Source organism: Lithobates pipiens, unplaced genomic scaffold (assembly GCF_037356315.1).
Source record: "Lithobates pipiens isolate NorthernLeopardFrog02 unplaced genomic scaffold, aLitPip1_a1.2 Scaffold_19, whole genome shotgun sequence".
In the NCBI taxonomy this organism is placed as follows: domain Eukaryota; kingdom Metazoa; phylum Chordata; class Amphibia; order Anura; family Ranidae; genus Lithobates; species Lithobates pipiens.
The window spans coordinates 98,013,990-98,040,677 of record NW_027507764.1 but is presented as its reverse complement, the minus strand read 5'-3'; positions in this window follow the sequence as shown (position 1 = coordinate 98,040,677).

Below are 26,688 nucleotides of genomic sequence, written 5' to 3'. Positions count from 1 at the left end.
ACTCAACACACAGCCATTAATGTCTAAACCACTGGCAACAAAAGTGAGTACACCCTTAAGTGAAAATGTACAAATTTGACCCAAAGAGTCAATATTTTGTGTGGCCACCATTATTTTCCAGAACTGCCTTAACCCTCTTGGGCATAGAGTTCACCAGAGCTTCACAGGATGCCACTGGAGTCCTCTTCCACTCCTCCATGACGACATGGTGGAGCTGGTGGATGTTAGAGACCCTGCAGTCCTCCACCTTTGGTTTGAGGATGCCCCGCAGATGCTCAATAGGGTTTAGGTCTGGAGACATGCTTGGCCAGTCCATCACCTTTACCCTCAACTTCTTTAGCGAGGCAGTGGTCGTCTTGGAGGTGTGTTTATAAGTTTTTAAGTTTATCTTGGTCTCACAGACCACAGGACATGGTTCCAGTAATTCATGTCCTTGGTCTGCTTGTCCTCAGCAAACTGTTTGCAGGCTTGTGCATCATCTTTAGAAGAGGCTTCCTTCTGGGATGACACTCATGTAGACCAATGTGATGCAGTGTGCAGCATATAGTCTGAGCACTGACAGGCCGACCCCCTATCCCTTCAACCGCTGCAGCAATGCTGGAAGCACTCATACGTCTATTTCCCAAAGATAAACTCTGGATATGATGCTGAGAATGTGCACTCAACTTCTTTGGTCAACCATGGTGAGTCCTGTTCTTAGTGGAACCTGTCCTGTTAAACCACTGTATGGTCTTGGCCACCATGCTGCAGCTTAGTTCCAGGGTCTTGGCAATCTTCCTCATAGCATAGGCCATCTTTAAGTAGAGCAACAATTCTTTTTTTCAGATCCTCAGAGAGTTCTTTGCCATGAGATGCCATTTTGAACTTCCAGTGACCAGTATGAGAGACTGAGAGCGATAACACCAAATTTAACACACCTGCTCCCCATTCACATGTAAGACCTTGTAACACTAACGAGTCACATGATACCGGAGAGGGAAAATGGCTAATTGGGTCCAATTTGGACATTTTCACTTAGGGGTGTACTCTCTTTTATTGCCAGCAGCTTAGACATTATTGGCTGTGTGTTGAGTTATTTTGAGGGGACAGCAAATTTACACTGTTATACAAGCTGTACACTCACTACTTTACATTGTAGCAAAGTGTCATTTGTTCAGTGTTGTCACATGAAAAGATATAACATATTTACAATAATGTGAGTGTGTATTCACTTTTGTGAGATACTGTATATAGTTTGTGATTGTATGAACTTCAGATTTTAAGGTGCTACACTATGAGTATATTATTTTACTTCAATCTATCATTTTCACTGAATATGAGAAAAGAGTAGGGATGAGCTCGATGTTTACCCGTTAGCCGAATTTAGAACATTGTGGGGTGTTTACATAAAGTATGGCAAGACCGTCAATGCAAAGTGCATTGATGGCTGCTGATTGGCCAAAGCATGCATCTGACCTGCATGCTTTGACCAGTCAAAGCGCGCTCTGCTTTAAGAGCCACGATTGACCAAAGGCAGGGCTCTTACTTTACCTGGTGGACCCACCCTCAGCTATATAAGAGCTGTCAATGCAAAAAGGGTGCAGTCGTGGGACGCTGTGATTGAAGATGGATTTACATCACTGGACTTTTTTTATATAAAGAAATTGTCAAACGCTGTCTGCTCCTCATTTTTACTTTTTTGACACGTTGGTGAATGTGTAGGGATACAATGTACCTGATACCCATTCACATAGGGGAGGGGGTGGCATCTGGGGGTCCCCTTGTTAAACGGGGCTTCCAGATTTCGATAAGCTCCCCACCCGCAGACTCCCACAACCACCGGGCAAGGGTTGTGGGAATGAGGCCCTTATCCCTATCAACACGGGGATTAGGTGTTTTAGGGGGGGGCCCAAAACACCTTCCCCATGTTGAGGGCATGTAGTTGGTATGGTTCAGGAGGGGGAGGGCGCTCTCTCTCCCCCCTTTTCCTGCAGCCTGCCAGATTGCGTGCTTGGGTCTGGTACATAGGATGCATTAAAGTGAAAAAACATGAGGGTTTACAACCTCTTTAAAGGGGCAGCAGCACATAATCTAAAGCAACTTAAGTTAGCGCCCTCTTATATAATTTTTCTCACAATCTTATGCTTCTCCACACTACTACACCAGTCCCCGCAGGATCTTCTCCTCCATGCTCCAGCAGTCCATGGTCCTGACATAATGACATCCTGATATCAGCCTGGGGAACAAAGGATCATGTGAATTAAAGAGCTTTTAGTCTCCCTTAAACTAAAGGAGCAGTTATCCCTGCACTGTAAGGGAAGATTTTAAAAGCAACAAACATTTCCAGCTCAGCTAACCAACCAGTCTGCTTATCAACCGAATTACCCTGTCTAAAAGTATGCATTAAAATTGTTAAAAACAGGGGTTTAGTTAGCACACATTTTAAAAGTTTCCAAAGTTGGGCTTTTAGCCCTTGTACACGCAATCAGAGATTCCGACGGAATGTGTCCGATCGGAGCGTTTTGACGGATATTCCGACTGTGTGTGGTCTGCATCGGACTGTTTCCATCGGAATATCCGTCGGACCAAATTTTCCAACTTGCCGGAAATATTTTCCGACAAAATGCTCCGATCGGACATACTTCGATCATGTGTAGAGAATTCCGATCGGACAAAGTGCCACGCATGCTCAGATCAAATTCCTACATCAAAGCTATTGGCTACTAGCCTGAACATAGTCCCGTCGTAACGAAATAACGTCATCACGTCAGATTTTCACACAACTTCGTCCGACCCTGTGTATACAACAGTTTCGGACAAAATCCGTCGGACAAAATCCGACGGATTTGGTTGTCGGAATCTCCGATCGTGTGTACAAGGGCTAAGATCCCCCTTCTATACCACCTTAGATATATTTAACTCCACCATGTATAAATTAATGATACAATAATAATGCTAAAGAAATTAGGCCGTAGAAGTGTTTGGTATTGCTTATTGCATTTATATTTTTTTATTATTCTTTATCTTTTTGCAAAGCAAGTCATTTTTAAAAGTCAAGTAAATCTATCTTCCAACATCCAGTCATGTGCTGAGGGATTTAAAAAAAACTGCACACACACACACACACACACACATTTTATTTCTTTTTTGATTCTTAAAAGCAAAGCTCAGTAGGAGAAACCAACACATAATCATGATAAAGATATCCTTTAAAATTAAACGAATACGAGGGGTTGATTTACTAAAGGAGCAGTTAGTGAAAAATGGTGTCCAATTCTTTCATCCAATAGTGCAAGTTTTTTAATTTTCTCGGCACATCATGCACATGCACATCATATGGGTAGTAAAAGTACATTAATTTTGCTAATTTAACTTTTCCTTCTCCTTTAGTAAATTAGTTGCAGATATTGAAATTATGTTAGTAATGTCTCTATTGGCAACTGTCAAAACTAAAGGTTAAAAAAAAATACAATGTTTTTTTCAGTGAGTTTACATAGTCATCTATTATTAATATTTTGTAATGACATTTATTTTTGGCATTTCTTGAACAGCAGCCACACATTTCTATCTAACAGTAAAATTTCTGTGAAATTTCACAATTTAAGAAGCCTAAAAATAACCCTCATTCCACAACAGTGTCCTTGTGCCTAGAATTTTGTACAGTGTCGTAGCTGACACTAATCTCTCCCTGCAGGTCCTAGCTTATGTGCAATTATTATACTTATGAACTAGCAATGCCATGAATATTAAATTAAGCTGTCGATCTTGTAGTCTTTACCCTTTCAGCCAGTTTTATGACATGCTTTCAATTCATGGTGGATTAATGCTCTAGCCTTTTATAGGTTAGGGAAATGTCAAACCAGATTACAACACAAATATAATTTGGGGCAGGAATAGGTCTACATTTTTTTTTCTTTGCTATACATACAAAGCTCTAGGAAATTTTGTACCTCTAATTCTATGCTACAGGGTAAACCATGCTGATAAATTATTTAATATGTGACACTTGCTTTGCAAACAGTTATCAATTTAATCTAAATCGTCATGCCATTTAAACAGAGTTTTCTACCTTCAGGTATCCAGCCGGTATTACGTTTCAGACGATTGGCTTATTTGTTAAGACAGGCAGGGCAAAGTGCAGTAACCCATAGCATACAGTCACAATTAATTTTGCAGAGATCTGACTTAAGTAACCTGAATTCTGATTGTTTTTTGTAGGTTACTGATCTTTGTTTACTGTCATTGAACTGGCTTATTACACATGCCTATATACTGTATATTAGTTGTTGATTTTAAAACAATCATTGCATAAGTGATTTCAAGAAATAACCTCAAGATACATATAAAAAACTTGGAAATGGAACAGGGGACTTTAAAGGTGCCTGAAAAGATGAAAAACGATTTCATGTATAATATAAAAATGACAATTTTTATCAAATACATTTGTTAAAAAAGATATGACAATCTTCTTGATAAAATAATGTGATCAAACCAAAGCAACAGTGAATGTAGTATATCTACTGTACAAAAATGTATTTCTCTGCATGTTTCGTTAAAATATATAGCTTCTTCAGGAAATTCATAATTGTCTGTGTACAGCGTATTCACTGCAATACATACAGAGATACATAAGACAAAATACAATAATGCTAAATAATAAGGACAAAAAAAGTCCTAATTCAATCATCTTAAAAACAAGAACTAAATTGTGCAGGATCAACTGTAACTGCTCTTACCCCGAAAATGGACTTCAGGTCAGTCTGCGAACACACCAGGGCCACTGGACCTCCAAATCTTAAGAATATCAGAGTCATATCAGAGTGACATAAGAGTGTTTCCTATGACACACTGATATTCTTAATATTTGGCGAGCCGGTGGCCCTGGTGTGTCTATTGGATAATATAGTGTGTACTTGTCTCAATCCAAAGAACTGAATGTGATTGCGGGCTGCTCTTTCCTTCCTCTGCTATATGCATGAGTAATTTCTAATAGTTTATACCGACACCAAGGAATCCCATGAGATACCACCTTCATCACACATCTTGATTGTGATTTATAGCCTCAGCTGTGCACTTTTTCCTATGTGACGGTGTAGAGGGAGGTTTGTGCTATCCTTCCACTCAGGTCTCAGATTACGCTCAGCTCTCCTTTCTGTGCTATACAGTGTGTGACATCAGATCCCTGCACCCTGCCTTCTGAAACTTAGAAATGCTGTACTGTGAATGGTTGTAGAGGAGAGAAAGCTGCAGATAAACAAGTACAACTTAGGTAAAAGGATTTGTTTCATCTCTGTGTATCACCTGAGGCTAGTCACTTCTATTTTTTTTCTTGGTATGGATAAATTGTGGAAGGGTTAAAGGGTATGTGGTCCCTTTCGATCTGTTAAATATCTCTGTAGCGCCGGCTCCTGAAGAGTATGCGCTATGTTTTTTTCAATTTAAGGTTACACCTGAACTGCAGTTTAGTTTGGGTAAAATTGTTTAAATTTGGACCTCAGCATCAGTCTGACTGAACTATGGGATGTTCAGCCTGGCCACAGGGGGCACTGTACCTTTTGGAAGGCATGGAACTACAGTCTGGTTGGGTGCTTTAAGATTACTCTCTCTCAGAGCCTGCCCAGTGGGAGTGGCCATCTTGCTGTGCTTTCTGGGAGAGGGTACTTAAGATGCGGATGTCATGTGGTTCGGGGTTCCGGTCAAGAAGGATGTACGGACTTCATGGTCCTGGTCCTCCTGACCAGCCCCCAGGTAGGCTATGGCCTGGGGTGCGGATCCATCTGACTTGTTGTCTCAGGGCTGGCTAGCCCGAGGCAAGGAAACTAAAGGAGGATTTTGAGGTGTTTGGGTGCCGTCTCCGGTTTGGGAGAGACCCAGTGACTTCATACCTATCCAGGGGAGGACTCTTCAGAAGAAGGCCACGTACGGGTTGGTTTCTTAAAAAGAGCCTGGAGGAGATGAAGTACCTAAGAGAATCCAGTCTCGTGGATATCGCCAAGCTGGCTGAAATATCCAGGTCGGGGTCTGCGGGCGGGGGGCTTATCGGAATCCGGGAGCCCCCTTTAATAAGGGGGCCCCCGGATACCGGCCCCCCACCCTATGTGAATGAGTATGGGGTACACTGTACCCCTACCCATTCACCTGTAAAATAAAGTACAAAAAAACCACAACACACAAGATAAAATAATTTATTGCACAGCTCCGGGGGTCTTCCGTCTTCGGGGGTCTTCTCGCCGGACTCCTCCGCTATCTTCTTGTAGCTCTTTTACTAGCGGAGGAGCCCAGCATTCTTCTTCGTCGCCGCGGCCTCTTCTTCCGACTTCGGGGGTCTTGTCCCCCTCTTCGGTTCTTCTGCCGGGCCACCGGGCCTTCTTATAGCTCTTTTACAGGCGGTGGCCCGGTCTTCTGTCGCCGCCGCCTTCCGTTATTCTTCTTCTTCTCCTGGAGATGTTGACTCGACGTTCTCTCCGGCCGCAATGCCAGGGACGCGCTGCCACTTATATAGGGACAAGGGGCGGTGTCACATGGGTTGGTCACATGGGTTGATGTCACATGGCGACAGTCTCAGCATCCTCCGGGACTGTGACATCGTAAGGGCGGGGTCACCATGTGACACCAACCCATGTGACATCAACCCATGTGACACCGCCTCTTGTCCCTATATAAGTGGCACCGCAGCGCGTCCCTGGCATTGCGGCCGGAGAGAATGTTGAGTCAACATCTCCAGGAGAAGAAGAAGAAGAAGAAGAAGAACGGAAGGCGGCGGCGGCGGCGTCAGAAGACCGGGCCACCGCCTGTAAAAGAGCTATAAGAAGGCGCGGTGGCCCGGCAGAAGAACCGAAGAGGGAGACAAGACCCCCGAAGTCGGAAGAAGAGGCCGCGGCGACGAAGAAGAATGCCGGGCTCCTCCGCTAGTAAAAGAGCTACAAGAATATAGCGGAGGAGTCCGGCGAGAAGACCCCCGAAGACGGAAGCTGTGCAATAAATTATTTTATCTTGTGTGTTGTGTTTTTTTTTGTACTTTATTTTACAGGTGAATGGGTAGGGGTACATTGTACCCCATACTCATTCACATAGGGTGGGGGTCCGGTATCCGGGGGCCCCCTTATTAAAGGGGGCTCCCGGATTCCGATAAGCCCCCCGCCCACAGACCCCGACAACCAACGGCCAGGGTTGTCGGGAAGAGGCCCTTGTCCTCATCAACATGGGGACAAGGTGCTTTGGGGTGGGGGGGCTCGCTCGCCCCTCCTTTCCTGGCCGGCCAGGTAGCGTGCTCGGACAAGGGTCTGTTGTGGAATTTTTTTCGGCGTTGGGGTTCCCCTTTAAGTCCATACTAGGTGGTGGGGCCAGCGGCGTCTCTTTCGCGGGCCCCGCCTACCTGGAGACCCGCTCGAAATGAGCGGACTTTTCTCCGGGCGGGAAAAGTCCGCTCGTTTCAAAAGTACGGCGGACTGGCATACACACGGCCAGATTGTCCGCCGAAATGCGAGTCCGGCGGGAAGATTGGAGTGTAAAACTACATTCTAAGTCCGCTGTACTTTCGGGTCAAAAAAGTATGCCGGAAGCTACACACGGGGGGATTGTCTGGCGGACTTGAGTTTGCCGGACTTTTCCACCCGCTTGTTTGATCGTGTGTACGTGGCATAAGATTGGTGCTTGTTAGAGTCTACTAGAGGGCGTTTTGGCATGCGACCCTCGCTCAGTTCTATCTAAGCCCCTGTACACACAGTCAGAGATTTCCACAACCAAATCCGTCGGATTTTGCCCGTTGGATTTTGTCCGTCGGATCTTGTCCGAAACTGTTGCATACACACGGTCGGACAAAGTTGGCGAAAAAATCCGATCTTTCAGACCGTGATGACGTAATTTCGTTACGATGGGACTACATTCAGGCTAGTAGCCAATAGCTTTGATGTAGGAATTTGATCTGAGCATGCGTGGCACTTGGTCCGATCAAAATTCTCTACACATGATCGGAGTATGTCCGATCGGCCCAGTTGGTCGGGAAATATTTCCAACATGTTGGAAAATTGGGTCTGACGGATATTCAGACGGAATCAGTCCGATGCATACCACACACAGTCGGATTATCCGACGATGTGGTCCGATAGGACACATTCCGACGGATTCTCCGACCGTGTGTATAAGGGCTTAGAAGTGGGAAATGGAACAGTAGGAAATGAAACAGGAACAAGAGGGGAGAGGGTTTAAAGGGGAGAGGGTTTAAAGGGACAACTTACAACATAAAAAATATGGCAGTCATGACCCAGACCTGGAGCACCATGGAGTAGATTATAGACACATGTGGCCAATGCCTGGGTCTAGCAGCACCCCTGCCAATGACACAATATCTATAATTATTGTAAGGGATCAGACTCAAGGCAGGTCCCAACTCTTTTTTAATAAACGTGTCAGGTTTAATCCCAAAGCATAATCACAAACAGAAAGTAGAGGCCTCTGGCCATAACTCATAAGAAAATAAACTTCTCGACTGAGCAATACTGTGTCCATAGTCCAAAAAAGTCTTTGGTTAAAGGTTAGTGTCCTTTACAAAGTAAACAATTGTATGCCAGTTCAGTTATAAATAGCCATTCTGTTAGTTGCCTACTCAAATCGAGACAGACACCACTCTCTCTGAGAGCTAGGATCTGCTGCCTTAATCAAGACCTAGACAGAAAACACCAAATGCGGTCCACAGAATTGGGAACCTGTCCCACCTACAGCTCAGACTCCAAGGAAAACCAGCTCTTGAATAGACTTTACTAACACAGGGTAAACCACTATCTTTCTTTACCATGAAATCTTTGCTGGCATTACCTTAGATAATGTAGCACCCTCTACCAGAAGGTAGGTGCTAGTAAGGGTTATTTTACTAGGTTCATTCAGCACAAGAAAATTTAGGTAGGCGTATGCTGCATGCTAGGCCTGTTTTGATTCTGGGGCTGGGAGTGTTTAGAGTAGCAGTGGGTGTGACCACCTGGGCTCCACTCTGAGGCGCCTCCCCTGTTTCCAGGGAAAACGTTCTGGAAAAGGAGGTAGAGCTGGAGTGGCAGCCAGAACATGTGGGAGCTCTGACTAATCCCTAACTGGCATTGGTAGAGGGCGGGCCTCCTATATATGCTGAGGTGACATGCTGCTGAGGAGGAGTAGTCGACTGGGTGAAGTGAGGAATGGAGTGCTAGACAGCCGCAGGATCACACCCCCATCTGGGGGTGTGTGGGATCACAGGAGAAGGCCCGGGGAGAGCTGTGAGGGAACGTTGCCTCCACACGGTCACTGGCAATGTCTCTGTCGGTGGCAGGGAGCTCCTGGAGCAGAGAGGGCAGGAGAAGCTGTGGGAAAACATGGTCCAGGCAAATTCCTTATCAAGGACTCAGGGCTGGAAGGTTGGAAGATCGGCAAGTTTTACCACAGTGGATGTCTGGAGTTGCCAGGGAGTCTGTGAAGGGAACCCTGTTAGTACGTGGTCACTAATAGAGTCTGCATCAATACACGCGGTGGATGATGGAGAATCCTGGATCAGGGAAGAGACTGTGGGGAAGTGTGTGTCAAATCAGTGTGGCCGTGGAACACATGATTTGCAAGTCGGACTGGCTGGGAGCAGTAGTCCATTTCCTAGAACATAGACTTTAACTTACTAGGCCTCCAGGGAGAGGTTCTGCAGGCCTCGGGCCTAGTAGCAGCAAGTCACCAGAGCCAGTAGAGGGGCTTATTCAGAGTGAGTTCTTCATACCCATTAGAAAAGGATGTGTGATGCCCTAATGTAACTACAAGTTGTGCAGGAGGAAACCAAGTGTGCAAGGAGAAGCAAGTTTGGGCAGGAGGTGAAGAGAACTAAGACCATTACTTTTACATGGTCAAAAGTGATGTTTCTGTCCCCCACATGGTGATGGATGGAGAACTCTTAGTTAACAGTAGTCTGCATGGAAATGCAGGGAGCAATAGTCTGCAGGGGAGATGCAGAAGGAGTAACAGTCTGCAGAGAGCTGCAGGAGAAGATTTCTACTTAGTCAAGTGTGCACATTCTATCTTCAGGCTCTAAATGGATCAAAGTATATTGAATTTTGTAAATATGATGGCAATGACTTATTCTATGGCAGGCATGTCCAAAGTCCGGCCTGCGGGCCAATCATGGCCCGCGGTCAGGTTTTGAACGGCCCGACTGGCTATCAGGGCTGTCAGATGAGCCCGATCCCCTGCCAAGCTGTACATTGGCACTGTGAGGAGCTTGTCAGACTCAAAAGTGTGCAGAGGAGTGTGCTGTGCTCTCTGCTTCCCCCTACAGTGCAGTACCTGGCTGAATAAAGAAGCTGGAAAGGTACTGTACTATGCTAGAAGATAGATTCGTTTTAAAAGTGCTTTATTCATGCGTCTATGCATGTGTGTGTGTGTGTGTGCGTGTGTCTGTATGTATGTCTGTATGTATGTATGTGTATGCATGTATGTCTGTATGTATGTGTATGCGTGTGTCTGTATGTGTATGCATGTGCATGTTTCTGTATGTATGTCTGTATGAATGTGTATGCATACGTCTGTATGTGTGTGCATGTATGTGTCTGTATGTATGTGTATGCATGTGTCTGTATGTATGTGTTTGTATGTGTGTGCATGTGTCTGTATGTGTATGCATGTGTGTGTTTGTATGTGTATGCACGTGTTTGCATGTGTGTGCATGTGTCTGTATGTATGTATGTATGTATGTGTGTGCATGTGTCTGTATGTATGTGTGTGCATGTGTCTGTATGTATGTCTGTATGTGTGTGCATGTGTTTGTATGTGTATGCATGTGTTTGTATGTGTGTGCATGTGTCTGTATGTGTGTATGTGTGTGCATGTGTCTGTATGTATGTGTCTGTATGTGTGTGCATGTGTCTGTATATATGTCTGTATGTATGTGTGTGCATGTGTCTGTATGTATGCATGTCTGTATGTATGTGTATGCATGTGTCTGTATGTGTGTGCGTGCATTTGTCTGTATGCACAGATCGCTTTTGAAAGGCATTTGAAAGGCGGTAAAGAGGCTTTATGTTGCCTCCTCACCACCTGTTTTAAGCCCGTAAATAAAGCATTACTATACCGCAACTGTGCAATCCACACAGTTGCAGGGTAGTTGAAGTGCAGGCCCATTCACCCTTGGTATACCTCCAGCTGCAGCCACAGCATGTGCACACCCCCATCTGCTCCCTCTGCAGATAAAGGAGGAGAAGTTGGGGGTGGTAAAAACAGCTTAAACATGTAGGTTTACTGCCCCTCCAACCTGACACGTGAACAACATTAATTTTAATGGGCTTCCCTACCCACAAAAATGCAGGGAAAGAAGTCCCCAAGCTTTTTTTTTTTTCTTTTTTAAATTGCACTGCATCAAAAGCACCCCACGTTTCCAATGTGTGGGGTATTAAGAATTAACGGTACCCCCTGAAGAGCAGAGCATTCGTCTGTGTGTCGGGAACGAGTGCGACAAAGGCAAGAGAATTCTTGCTGGGCCTTGTAGTAGTGCTCGAACCAACACACTCAGACCAAATTTTAATGGTTCAATGGTCGGCCCTCGTGCATGTTCACTTCATCAAATCTGGCCCTCTTTGAAAAAAGTTTGGACACCCCTGTTCTATGGCATACCTTATCTCAATCCCTATCCAAGTTGTACCCCCCCCAATAAAACAACAAAAACAAAGCTTGCAAATGACTGTTCATTATCTCTGGAAAGGATGTATGAAGTCTGGCAGTGGGGGGATTTGGCAGATTGTTGGTCAGTAGTGCTAACACCATGGCTACAATTGCAAATCTAAGAATCCGTAGATAAACATATATCCCATCGATCAGTTTTCTTGCCACTTGAACCGGTTTCACAGGCACCTTGCTACATTAAATTAACACAATAAAAATGACCAATTACCAGGCCCTTGCCATGGGTCCAGTAGTGTTGACTACTTTTGATTACCCTTTTTCATAGTACTGACACAGGATCCCCTGCATGTGAAAACATGCACTCAGGATGCTTTGAAAGACACATATTTTGTTAAAAACTCCTATTGTGTTAATGTTGTGTTAGCCAATTGTGTTACTGAAAATGTACAATATAGATGGTGAACAGTGTAACATTTCAGAAATTCTAATTTGCAGACGTGCCAACAATAGTGATGTCTAACTTCTCCAGAAATGAAACAGAGATTTGCTTTAATCCAAGGATAATAAATACTATCTAGTCTCTGGCATGCGGTGTATCTATTTAGAAAGCTAATAAAAATCATTGTTGTGGCAACAGCCAAAAGCTATCATTCCGCAGTGATTAATGAGAGCACAGCTCAGTAAAGAGAGCAGAGGAAGTTAATGAACTATATCACAATGATAGCACTCTGAAAGCTTTGTATAGGGCTCTGGGGGTCACATTAATAAATTACGGTTTTATTCAAAAGAAACATCTGTTTACATTACACATGAAATATGTTTTGCTGCATTTAAAGAGCAGCATTTCACGATTGCTCAAATCAGTTGATAAACACATTTGCATTCAATATTTGCTTTTAAGCTTATTAAAATATCTGCCTGCTTACTAAAATTATACAGAAGCTAAAGCAGATGTGTTATTAACTTATTATTATTATTATTATTATTATTATTATTATTATTATTATTATTTTATTTTTTATTTTTACTGAAGAATTTGCATTGCCATTATTATAAATGTAATATATTATAAGCATTCTCTTTATATGACTTTTATGATTGCTGCAGACACAGGTGTACAAATGTAACTATTCTTTTTGATGCTCTGTGTAGTCAGTTATCCTTCTTCTTCCTTTCACATTGACTTGTGTGAAATACAATGCCCGCGGTCCCGAATCCAGTCCTCCAGTCCATTTCATGTGGCCCTTGCACCTCTCCTGCAGCTGCAGCACCCCCCTTGTCTTCACCACTGCTTTTTCTCAGCAGTAGGCAGCAGAGGAGGACAGAACTCCTCCGCCAGAACCTGCCCTTGTCTGTGTAATGGAGAGTGGTCAGACAGAACAATATGGCATAACCATGTTTTGTCTGAGCAGTCTCCAGTAAGTGTCACCCTTTTTTTAAACTTGCACCATCAAGTTCAGGAGTCTGCGTGGGTTCTGTGGCGATCTGCACCTGCCCTTCACAGATTAAAGTGCAATTCCACTCAAAAGTGGATTTTCTGCTTATCCTTCTCTTTCCCCCCTTAGGGGCCACATTTAGAACCTTTCAGTTGGAATGGATACCTATTTTTGACAGGTACCATTTCCAATTTCCAGGAGACGGGGCCATGGCCCGATCTCACGGAAATTCGGCCCTCTCCTCCTTCTTCCGCCAGACCAATTAGAAAGGGCAGTGTGCTTCGTGCATGCACAGTAGGGAAACGGCTGTGAAGCCGAAAGACTTGGGGTGCAGACATTGCGGGCTCCCTGGACAGGTAAGTGTCCAAATATTAAAAGTTAGTAGCTGCAGTATTTGTAGCTGCTGACTTTTAATTTTTCGTGGGAGGCTGGACCTCCTCTTTAAGTTTTCAGTTATTACTAAAACCAGTAATAATACAGTGGAAATTATTTAATATGAGGAAGATACATTTATATAGTCGTACATATACAACCGACCACTTGAGGGCAAACATAATGCTGTTGGGGTCAAATTGAATTAAACATCCCTGTTTTATGCAGTCAATCCTGAGGTAATGGGAGCTTGTGCTCCTCTAACACCAGATTGCAGTACGGTTGTGTTCATACTTCTGGCATGTAGATGTCACAATTTACAGCTGTTACATGTAAAATACAAGTTCGTTTCTGGTTCCTGTTATAAAATACTCAAAAGGTGATGGTGATTGGTCATATTTTGTTAAGGATATAGAAACTATTGACTGACCTGCCAACCTACATTACATTGATTATTTCTCAACGACTGCTTTGGTGATTTTTTGTACTCATTATTATGCTTATGTCACAAATACATATATGTACAAATGTTATTATCTTTGTACAACTGTTATTATCTTTTTATTTTGCAATAAAACATTTTATTGAGAAAAAAAAAATACTCAAAAGGTTATACATGCTTTGTGAATGCCTCAACTTGTTAATAAAAAAAACTTTATAACTACTCTGCTTCCCAGAAAGAGAAGAGAGATAGTGGGACATTATATGACGCATATCACTATATTAGATGAGCCAATCAATTTACACATTATTCCATTTATTAATACAAGCCATACATACATAGATAAAGTAGTACGTTATAAATTAATAGACAATTTTACTAACAGGTCATGATCATAGTACATAATTGATTCAATAGAACACATAGTAATCTCATAAAAAATATATTGATTATGAATTAGTAATTATAAATGAATAAATACAGTTTAAGGGGAAAACACTGCGCTACAATTTAGTATATATGGAAAAAGGCCTCAACAGCCAAAAACAGCAGCCAACACCAAAAAACAAACAAAGTTCAACAAACAAAATAATACAAATAGTGTAGCGCTTCACTAATGAATGTGGTCAGCATAAATTGTATGAATAAAGGCAAAAATAATATAAATATGAATGCCTAAAGAAAAGTCCAATATTGGCCGCACATTCCACTATGTAGCAGGCCCAAGGGTGGCCGAACCGTCACAGAGGGGGGAAATTGGACTGGGCGGATGTATTCATGCGAGTCTGCTTGACTGTAACATCAGAGAAGAATGGATAAAATACTTCTTACCGACTTAGTTGGACCCATACAGTCATATGACAGTTGAGTCTAGAAGGCTTTAGGTCACAGTTTGGGACCGAGGAGTACGAAGAGGGAGGTCTGTTGAGCTGATGGATGAGCTCAAAACGATTGTAGGCCCTGTGATGGATCCTTTCAAATGGAACGTCAAGGGTGTATGTAGTCAATCTCAGACGTAGCCCGTTGTACTGATGCTCCAATATCGCCCAAATAGGGAGGGAGACATTGTGGAGGTTCAAGCCAGAGAAACAGAAAAAAGGAAAAAAGAAAAAAGGCTCCACATGGTGCAGGTCAGACGGTATAAAAAAGGTTGATTTATTGAAGTCAAAAAATAATTAATGACTTAGTGATCACATAGACAGTCTAAAATAGAAATTAAAAGCAATGTAGGGTGCCAACAGCTCGCCCAACGCGTTTCGACATATGTGTCTTCTACAGGGGCATTGTACAGGGGCTTCTACAGACCCCTGTAGAAGACACATATGTCGAAACGCGTTGGGCGAGCTGTTGGCACCCTACATTGCTTTTAATTTCTATTTTAGACTGTCTATGTGATCACTAAGTCATTAATTATTTTTTGACTTCAATAAATCAACCTTTTTTATACCGTCTGACCTGCACCATGTGGAGCCTTTTTTCTTTTTTCCTTTTTTCTGTTTCTCTGGCTTGAACCTCCACAACGTCTCCCTCCCTATTTGGGCGATATTGGAGCATCAGTACAACGGGCTACGTCTGAGATTGACTACATACACCCTTGACGTTCCATTTGAAAGGATCCATCACAGGGCCTACAATCGTTTTGAGCTCATCCATCAGCTCAACAGACCTCCCTCTTCGTACTCCTCGGTCCCAAACTGTGACCTAAAGCCTTCTAGACTCAACTGTCATATGACTGTATGGGTCCAACTAAGTCGGTAAGAAGTATTTTATCCATTCTTCTCTGATGTTACAGTCAAGCAGACTCGCATGAATACATCCGCCCAGTCCAATTTCCCCCCTCTGTGACGGTTCGGCCACCCTTGGGCCTGCTACATAGTGGAATGTGCGGCCAATATTGGACTTTTCTTTAGGCATTCATATTTATATTATTTTTGCCTTTATTCATACAATTTATGCTGACCACATTCATTAGTGAAGCGCTACACTATTTGTATTATTTTATAAATGAATAAAAACTGAATACTTCATAGTATAGCATAATTAGTTCAGTATAATATGCATAACACTCAACCTCAGTATGTAGACCTGAATTGTAATAGTAACAGCATATAGACCTCAATGTTGGATTGGTTCATAAAATATGTAATAGATTCTTAATAATAGATAAAAATACTGTGACAACGCATCAAAGGAAAGCTCTACGCGTTTCGTGGTTAAATACCATTCATCAGGAGCAGATGCAGAAAAATAGGGGTATCTATAATGAGATTTAAAATAAATAAATAAATAAATAAATAAAAAGAATATAAATAATATATAATATAATATAGGAAAAAGGGGAGCAAGGGGGACATATAAAGTCCCAATCATTCTCACCTATCTGTAATATATAGGTACATTTGTTGGTAAGAACTAAAACGAGAACCATTATAGAACATGTTATCCCCAGAAGCTGAGATGGAAGACCTTGAATACATGGCAAACACCAGTAACCAAAAGGAACAGAAAAAGTACGTATAGAGAATCCAGTTGCAGCAGTGAATGAAGGAATGAAATACTTGTATAGCGCACAATGCGAACTGAATCGCCTCTAGGCAGTGATGTGTGTACTCTGCTTCCCAGACTACAGGACACAAGATTGGCAATGAAGGTGTCTCTTCTTTCTTTACAGTAGCTTGTGTGTTTTCTTCCACATTTTGGTGAGCCTGTAATGCCTTTTACTGCTTTGACTCATATGTTTAGTTGCATTAAGGCTGCTAATCAGAAAGACAGCATGTTTTCTATACTCTGCTGGTAGCAGATGACACTTATGATACAGCTCTCAGCTGTACAGTTTGTGAAACCATGATTATGCCGGTACTCGTATGCACCCACCTATAGAGTATGAATGTATGTCTATAAACACAGACTTTCTGTGTTACAGGTATACATCCATATGTTATACTTGGATTTATGCAAGTACCCACATACCCGTGTACAGTCGCACACAGTCATTCAAATCCATGGGGGCTGTATGCAGCACCTGGGCTTCCCTGACACAGAAAAACACACCAGTATTTTTTGTTGTATGACCCTAATGTACCTGTGTGCATGAGCCCTTAGATATGAGCTGTCCTTAGTTGATAGCTATATGGATCTCATTCTTTACCGGCATGAAAGCCCATGAGAGCATATTATACAATGTGCACAAAAGAGTCACCAGGGAATTGTAACACCAAAGCAAGCAAAGTATGGATGCCCAAGTACTAACTACCATTTAATCTTGCAAAGTTGTCATGACGTGAGTCATGACAAATCTGCTGTCACACACACTCTGGCCAGTGCCATTTCTTGATGCTGCTTAGACGAAGCTTGCTATTGATATTGTGGATCCTTTCACAGAGGTACCCATGACTTCTGATTTCTTCTAACTTTAATGCATTATCACAGTAAATGGCCAGAAATTGCATTTGTCTCAAATAAAACATCTGCTACTGTAATTACATTTCTCTCCTCAGTCCTCAGCAGGGAAGGTAACACAAAATAAGTAATGTCTGACAATGGACCACAATTTGTTAGAGTGACAAGCCAACACCAATGCCGTATACACATGATCGGAATTTGGGCCAGCAAGCGTCCAATGAGAGCTTTTCATTGGAAAATGCAACCGTGTGTATGTTCCATCGGAATTTAGCTGGCCGAATTTCCGCCAGCAAAAATTTGATAGCATGTTCCCAATTTTCCCGATGGAAAAACTTTCTATTGGAAACTCCGATCGTGTGTATGCAATTCCGAAGTGCAAAAACTCACGCATGCTCAGATTCAACTACGAGATGGAAGCTATTGGCTACTAGGTATTGAACTTCCTTTTTCTAGTCTCATTGTACGTGTTCTTGGGGGTCGGAATTTGGTGTGACCGTGTGTAGGCAAGACAGTTTGAGTGGAATTCCATCAGAATTCCGACAGGAAAACCATCAGGTCTTTTTCCAAAGAGAATTCCGATCGTGTGTACGCGCACTAGATGACGTAAGTGAGGACCCGACATCTATATACTGTCTAAATGCCAGTCATCTTTTAGCTGTTAGACAAGACTTTTCAGAAATTTCATGTAATAAAGGACATTCCTATGGATAACAAGCAAACTGGAGACCTGAAACATGAACGCCTCTTGTGTGGACCAAAAATGATGTGATGTCATTAAATGCCTAGTATTGTTTTTTTAATATAATGCTTTTCATTGTTGTCTGTCTTTTTTAATATTGAGGAAAAGGACTCTTTTGCCCTATGAATGGAATATGTGGGCTTTATACCTCAAGCCTGTAGATGTCATTATTCACTAGTTAGTTCTAGTTCCTGCTATCATATACTATGAAGACTGCACAAGTTTCATAGGCACTTGCGTTTGTTAAAAAAAAAAGCCTTCTGCAATTCCATACCATGGGACACAACACGTACCCAGTATCACTATAGGACCTTGCTCACATTGGGGTTGATTTAACGGCAAGTACACTGTACACCGTACAAGTGCAGTTGCTCCAGTAAATGAGGTAAAGCTTCACTTTACAAAGAATACCCAATAACATGCAAGGAAGATTTAAAATAAAGCATTTATGCTTGCACATGACTGGATGATGGAAGTCAGCAGACCTCCCCCTCATTTACTAAGCTCTGGAGCAACTGCACTTGCAAAAGTACACAGTCTATTTGCCTTTAGTACATCAACCCCTGTGTGACCAGCACTACCAGTATGACATATTAAAGGGCACAGAAAAATAGGGTCTTATATATAAAGAAATTAGGATATTGCTATTCTTGCTCTGTTGTTTGGGGTACACCGGGGTATGCACACCACGGCCTGCATTTTATATTTATGTTGGCAAAATGTGGGCATAGTGTAGGCTGCAATGCACCATGGAGTTCCGAATTGTGAAGAAAAGTTCCTTTGTGCAAAAGCACTAAGTGTTAAAAACTCAAATGTGGTGCAAATCGTGCTCTCCTCCTATGTGCTCACTCACTTACCAGCTGCTCTGGACTCATACAGTATATGCTTATGTCAATATCCTGGATGTGCTGAGCTTTGTAGTCCTCCTTCATTGCTCCTTAGTTATTGGGCAATGGGATACTCATACATAGTATAAATAAATGGAAGAGAAATATCCAAATAGTGTATTTGCATTTATTCTAAATCCAAAATAGATTAAAATATATCCACTCACATTATATAGGGAAAAAACAAGCATATAACCATAACCAGAAGTCCCCAGAGATGTGCATCTCACCGACTGGAAATTACATCACGACCCACGATGGAGCTAAGGTGGGCTGTCCCCCCCCCCCACCAAATTTTAGTTGTGCCCCCTCCCCTCATGGTGTCTTTGATGGTTTTTAGAAAGCACCCACTGATCCATGAGTCACTTTGATGGGGACAATTGATGTAAGGGGGCCTCTGATGGGAGCAGTTGGTGTAAGGGCCCTGATGGGGACACCTGATGCAAGGGGGCACTCTGATGGGGACACCTTGTGTAAAGAGGGACTCTAAAATAGGAGGAGGCATACGTTCTATTTAAGCATCCTAATCTAATGACGGTCTAATACATACTATTGTGCTCCTGCTCCTTCCCTTTTTTGGGGGTGGGGGTGGCAAAAAAACACCCCCTGGTCAGGTGGTTCCCAGCCCCCCCCCCCCCCACTCTGTTGGTTGTTTGAGTCAATCTCATAACCCCCCCGAGGGTGGTCATTTGTTTCATCATCCAGCCCCGAGCTTACCCCATCTAGGTTGTGGGCAGGCAGCGCTCCTACAGGTGGTGGGTAGCAGCTTCCATTGCATTTCCCCCTCCTCTACCCTCCTGATCTCAGTATTGTCCTTATGATCCCCCCCCGTAGCATGCCCTCCTGTTTCCACCCTGTACTGTGACCTTTGTATTGATTAGTCTTTGATTTATGGCATGTTTATGGCATGTTTTCCTATTGTTTTAAATCAATTTTAATGATACTAAAAAATATATGTTTATTTTTATCAACTATTCATACTTTCATTCTTAAGAGTAAGAGCATAAATTGGGGCAGGCTTGTAAAGAGGGATTTTGATGCCCTAGAGTATTACTTTTCCTGGTGCCCATGATGCTATTAAGACAGCTCTGATCGGCTGACGGGTCTCAAGACCTGCTTCCTGATTGGCCGGGAGGAGGATCAGTTTGACAATAGCAATATTAACTCGCTATTGTCACACCTTTTTTGAAGGGTGGACGCGAGGAGAGCCTCTGGCTCTAAACATCTGCTTAAAAAAAGAAAAAACCCCATTGGAAGCCTAGAGGCGATTCAGTTCGCATTGTGCGCTATATAAGTATTTCATTCATTCATTCATTCATGCGTTCAGCACCCTGCATGTAGGTTAGGTGGCGAGATGCATGAATAGTGCACCCCTAATGGACAGGCCACTGCATCAGAATACACTTATCAGCACCGCTGGCTATAGCTGGGGATGTTGATTGAGAGAGAATTGTCCAACAGGTTGATGGTACACAAGTCAATTGATAGATCAACTTGTACACAACCAGACTGCCCATACATGGATAACAATTTGGCTGATGCCAACTGGTTGAATTTTGGTCCATGTATAGCTGACTTAACTCCTCTCCAGTGAGACTAAACAATATAAATTCTAAATTCAATGGGTTTACCCTTGCCACTCCATGTTATATCTCCAGTTCTGATGAAGAGGGTCCCAAGCTGAAAGAAGCCAGCGGCTCTCTAACAAGATCCATTGCAGGGATTCCTTCTGAGCAGTAGCAGTTGAGAGGTTCCCAACTGTCATTTTACATGATATAGCAGGTCTATAAAAAATGTTTGCGGGGGGGGCGTGGCTAACCGCCGAGCAGGATGGACGTCTGACTCCTCAGCTCCCGCACCGACCGGACTTTCGAACGGAGCATCGCCGTACAGAGCACACGTACGAACTCCCTAACACGACCGGGTGACTACCGAAGAGCCCAGCTATGCCTCAGGCGAACCGAAAGCGGAAGGAATACCGGACGCCGAAGAAATTGACCGATTATTTTACTCAGCCGCCTGACACAGAAATCCAAGATGGCGCCCGCGGCCCTGTCAGAAAACCTTCGGATTACACTGACCTCCCTGATGCGGACGAATCTGCAATATCCATCCAGCAGCACTCCCCTGCAATATCTCCACAGAATTCTCCCTCTTCAGCCAGTAACAGCCCTGCCAAAGCGCGGATGCGAATGGATTCTGCAGGGCCCAACTCTGAGGTAAGCCCTGCATCCATCTTACCCACACGCCAGCCCTCAGCTATTGCGGCCTTCCCCACATCAGACCAGCCTGTCCTGGACACTACTATGAAGGAGATGCTCATCTCCTTGCAATCTTCTATACATAATGAACTATCATCCATGTTTACCCAGTTTTCATCTCATATGCTACATATGGGGCAAAAAATCCAACGTATTGAACACCATATGAGTGACCTGACTATTACGGTTAATGACCTAGTGGATGCCCAAGACCACACACATGACGAACAAAAATGGATGAAATCCAAAATGGCGGACCTCGAAGACCGCTCTAGACGTAATAACGTCAAGATCAGGGGTATCCCCGAATCGGTATTACCTCATGACCTTAACACCTACGCCAGGAAAATGATCTCAACACTGCTACCTGATCTGTCACCGATGGAGACCATTATTGATCGCATACACCGCATCCCTAAGCCGTCGCACTTGGCTGACACCATACCCAGGGATGTCCTGATGAGGGTGCACTTCTATCATGCTAAAGATCAGCTAATGTTCAAGTCCCGGCATATGAATAGGCTACCGGAACCATTCTCTGATCTACAACTATTTGCGGATCTGTCTCAACACACCAGACAACTGCGCAAACAGCTGATAACGATTACCAAACCGCTGTTCAACCACAAAATCCCCTATCAATGGGGTTACCCGACTAAACTCATTGTAACCAGGAATGGGTCTAAACACATTATTACATCAGTACCTGAGGGCATAAAGCTTCTACAACAATGGGATATTCTCCCGGAAGAGCCTGCCGTACAGTCCAACAACCGTAGAGGGCCTTCTCCGCCTCTATATCCTAAACAACCGCCTAATGCCCGCTGAATCTTTACTGCTGGCGATGCTCACCCGCTTCAATTCATGTTCTGCACCACATTACTCCGGTTGGTGCCCTGCTCGAGATGTGTTATCAATAAACTTTCACCCCGCATAGTTTCAACAGCCTAGTGTTTTTTTTTTGGCTGTTCTGCACTACAGTATTAAGTACCTCTTTATTGTTCTGCCTACCACTACTGAAGTACTAATTTCTACCCTTTCTTTCCACTGTTCCTGCTTCTCCTCTTCCCTGGTTTGCCTCTGTTTTGAGAACTGCACCTGCTCCGGCTACAGGAACCCGCATCCGGACACCATCTGACATCTTATAGAGAACCTCACTCACTGTAAGTACCGACCACCACGCCTGACATCTGCACCTGACCTGCACAATGCCGAAATTTCTATCCCTTAACACTAAAGGACTTAACCACCCAGCGAAGAGATCCTCCATGTGGAGGACCGCTCTCCAATCCAAATGTGATGTCCTCTGCCTCCAAGAGACCCACTTCAAAAAGCTAGACAGCCCCCGTTGTTCCAATCGCCATTTTCCTCACATCTTTCACTCCTCAGGACCTGATAAACGTAATGGGGTTATGATAGCGGTGAAAGACACTGTCACCTTCGCCCTCCACAATAGCATGGAGGACGAGGATGGAAGATATAAAGCCCTGGATTGTACCCTCAACAAAACCAGATATACTATCGTTAACGTCTACTCTCCCAATACGGGCCAAATTAAATTCCTCTCTAGACTGATGAACAAGCTTAACAAGTTCCGACAGGGATGTCTCATTGTCTGTGGGGACTTTAACATAGTTCCAGATAATTTCATGGATGCCTCCTCCCGTTCCTCCAGGCTATCCTCCCCTATGACTACCTTCATACGGAACAACGACTTATACGACATCTGGAGATGCCAACATACCACCGAAAGAGACTACTCCTTTTTTTCCCACAGACATAACTGCTACACGAGAATTGACTACTTCCTTGTAGATAAATGGACGCTGACCAACTCCACCGAATCAGGAATTGGTACGATCACTTGGTCGGACCACGCTCCGATCTCACTAACTGTCACTGATCATCTGAACTCCCCACGGCATACGGTATGGAGAGCGAATGCGGACATCATTCACTCTCCGGAACACTCCTTGTACATACGTAACCAGCTTGAAGAGTTTTTTACCCTTAATACTGGCTCAGTCTCCAGTAATACTGTCCTCTGGAATGCTCATAAGGCATTCGTCAGAGGGATTATAATGCAACTCTCTGCTCGAGAGAAGAGGAGGAGATCACAGCGTCTAGACACATTAATAGCCAAAATTCATGCACTCGATGTTCAAAACCAAACCACACCAGACCCTAATTCAAAAGACCAGTTAGTCCTCCTTAGACAGGAACTTAGAAATTTACTCCTAGAATATCATACTCGCACCAACACGAAATTCAAAGCACACTATTATACTACAGGTAACAAGGCGGGGAAAGCACTTGCTCTAAGGATCAAGGGTCACTATGCTAAATCTAGAATACATCATCTCTTTCATCCAACCACAAAGCAGAAACTTCTAGACCCTCAAGCTATTGCAGATGCCTTTAGCCAGTACTACCATACTTTATATAACTTGAAAGATGACCCCAACACCACTCAACCCTCTATTGCTGACATCAATTCCTTTCTTCAAACGATCGACCTACCAACATTATCACAACAACACATCTCTGACCTGAACACCCCCTTCACACACTTAGAAGTTCAAAACATAGTATCAACCTTGCCTTCCCACAAATCACCAGGGCCTGACGGCTTAACTAATGAGTACTATAAACAATTCAGTACTACTTTGGCTCCCTACCTATCCCAAGTGTGCAATGACGCTGCCTCCTCCTCTTCTCTTCCCAATGAAATGCTTAATGCTCTGATAATTACTCTACCGAAGCCAGGGAAAGAGCCCAACACACCACAAAATTTTCGACCAATATCTCTCCTAAACACCGACACCAAAATCTTCGCTAAACTCATAGCCAATCGCTTAGTCCAAATTATGCCCACTTTGATACACCCTGATCAATCTGGCTTCACGAAGGGTAGACAAACTTATGATGCTTCAAGGAGATTGATTAACATAATTCATCACGCTGAGACTAGTAGAACGCCTTCTCTGCTTCTATCTCTAGACGCAGAGAAGGCGTTCGATAGAGTCCATTGGGCTTACCTAGAAGCTACCCTTAAAAAATTTGGATTCCAAGGTCATATTTTTTCAGCAATTATGGCCCTATATTCTTCTCCATCGGCACAAGTCTACACGGACGGAATAACCTCCCGAGCTTTTCCAATTACCAATGGTACCCGCCAGGGTTGTCCCTTATCACCACTTATCTTTAACCTGATCATGGAACCCCTGGCGGCACACATCAGAAATTGCACAACCATCTCTGGCTTTAAAATAGGCCACATAGAACACAAAATAAATTTATTTGCAGATGATGTCATATTGATGCTTACTAACCCTATGACTTCCCTGGCTTCGGTACAACATGTTTTTGCTTTCAATATGTTTTTATTTATAATTCAAGGTGAGACAGTAAGAAAACATCACAAATAATACGGTCAGTGAACAAGTAAAATCTGGACAATATGACCCTCGTCCCATACAGCAATCGAGTCAATCAACAGTAAAACATGAAAGCGTAAAACCATAAGTCAAATAGGTTAAACGGAATCAGTATAATGGTAGACTATACATTACAGAGTAGCCCAAAAAAAGTATGGTGTTCCACCAATCAAATCTACAGACCCGTCCCACCCTCTGTAAGACCCAATTGGATCTTGCTCATAAAATCTTTGATATCTATATTGTCAAGAATAATAACAGAATAAAAAACGGAGCAAAGCAGTGGGAAGAAGAGACAAAAAAAGAAAGACAATAGGGAGGGGGGGAGAACGCTCCTACACCCCTCTTCCACTAGGAACGACCGCACAGAGTGGTGCCCGACCTCTTGTTGTTTTTCAAAGTATATAAAAGTATCTTATTAGACAATAGATATAGAGAAGAAAGAAAGAGAGAAGAAAAGAAAAGAAAAAGAAAGAAGAAAAGAGAGAGAGAGAGAGAGAGGGTCAACCAGCGGCAAATCACAGTGGGGAAATATAGTTGATCCATGGATCCCAAATTACATTAAATTTCTTGGAGTTATTACGAAGGGTCCAGGTGAGTCTATCATTAACCATAATCCAGTTAAGCTTAAGTTTTACAGAATCAAGAGGAACCATCGACTGCTTCCAATATCTAGCTATAGTTATCCTAGCAGCTAGGATTATATATGTGATCAGCTTAAAAGATTTCCTAGGAACCCCATCAGGGAGCTTCTGAAAAAGCGCTACCTCCGGGGCTCTACGAATATTAACCCCAGTAACCGTGTATATAAGGTTAAATATACGAATCCAAAATCTGGCTACAATCGGGCACTGCCACCAAATGTGGTACATTGAACCCAGCTGACCACACCGTCTGAAACACATGGGGGAAGTAGACGGATGCATCTTAGCTATCCTGGTTGGCACTAGATACCATCGTAGTAGAGTTTTATAATTTGCCTCAATCAATGCAGTATTAACAGATATTTTAGATAAAGCATAGGCTATATCCTAAATTTTTGTGAAAAACGTGTAGCGCTTATTTGTTTTTACCACATTACAATGTGACCAATGTAATCAATACATGTGTTAGACTGTGCACAAAACACATAAAAAAGAAATATATAAACACTCAATTACTGTATATGTAAAGCTAGAATGTCCAAGTAAATAAATATGAAAAAAATGTGTCCACAAAAGTGGAAAAACAGCATGAAAACAGATGAAGAGTTCTCCAGATTTTCCAAGGTTACTGTGTGTGACACGATGAAGTGAAAAACAGTCCTACACCTTCTCCAAAGGATAATCACACAATCACCGCGTGAACCCTCCACCACATAAAATGGGGGCTTACCAGATTTAATGGATCCTACTCAAAATTATATTTGGAGGATCATATGTGCTTGTAGGTATACATAGGCTATTTTTGGAGTGTTGTCTTTTTCTGGAAGGCTTTCAAGTGTAGCTATTTTCTCTGCGGTATGTCTCCATCCACATAGATCATCATAGGTAGTGGGATAGATATAAAGGAAGAGAGCAGGGACCAAAATAGTGTAACTCCGTTTTTCGTTTCAAATAATTTAATTAAAAATTATCAAACTCACGTGTACAAAGAACATAAGCGCTTTTTCAGTAAAATCTCAGGCTGCAGTGAAGTCCCTGGGACTTCACTGCAGCCTGAGATTTTACTGAAAAAGCGCTTATGTTCTTTGTACACGTGAGTTTGATAATTTTTAATTAAATTATTTGAAACGAAAAACGGAGTTACACTATTTTGGTCCCTGCTCTCTTCCTTTATATCTATCCCACTACCTATGATGATCTATGTGGATGGAGACATACCGCAGAGAAAATAGCTACACTTGAAAGCCTTCCAGAAAAAGACAACACTCCAAAAATAGCCTATGTATACCTACAAGCACATATGATCCTCCAAATATAATTTTGAGTAGGATCCATTAAATCTGGTAAGCCCCCATTTTATGTGGTGGAGGGTTCACGCGGTGATTGTGTGATTATCCTTTGGAGAAGGTGTAGGACTGTTTTTCACTTCATCGTGTCACACACAGTAACCTTGGAAAATCTGGAGAA